Here is a 344-nt window from a genome sequence, read left to right on the forward strand (position 1 = left end):
TTTTAATTGATTAATTGTCAATTAGCAACAATCACTGTGGGAAGACTCCCTAGTTAATAAGAAAGTGCAGCTGTCTATCTTAAAAATAGTATTTACAACAGTACTCTATTTACTCAAGGTTGTTTCCATTAAAATCACTTCAGTTTTATATTATGTAGGATGAGAACTGAAGCATGTTAATGTATACATTATATGTACATATAAGTTTACTATCAAAATTTCGGATGGCATTCAGTTGAACTGGGATAGTCGAAAGTCTATTTTCCAGTTCACAGGTGGCCGAACCAAAAATGGTCAACTCCACAACAATGAATGCTTGTGCATTCACTGTTGTGGTAACATTT

The sequence above is a fragment of the Protopterus annectens genome, chromosome 2.part1 (assembly GCF_019279795.1).
Source record: "Protopterus annectens isolate FY-2018-M chromosome 2.part1, PAN1.0, whole genome shotgun sequence".
NCBI classification, from domain to species: Eukaryota; Metazoa; Chordata; order Ceratodontiformes; family Protopteridae; genus Protopterus; species Protopterus annectens.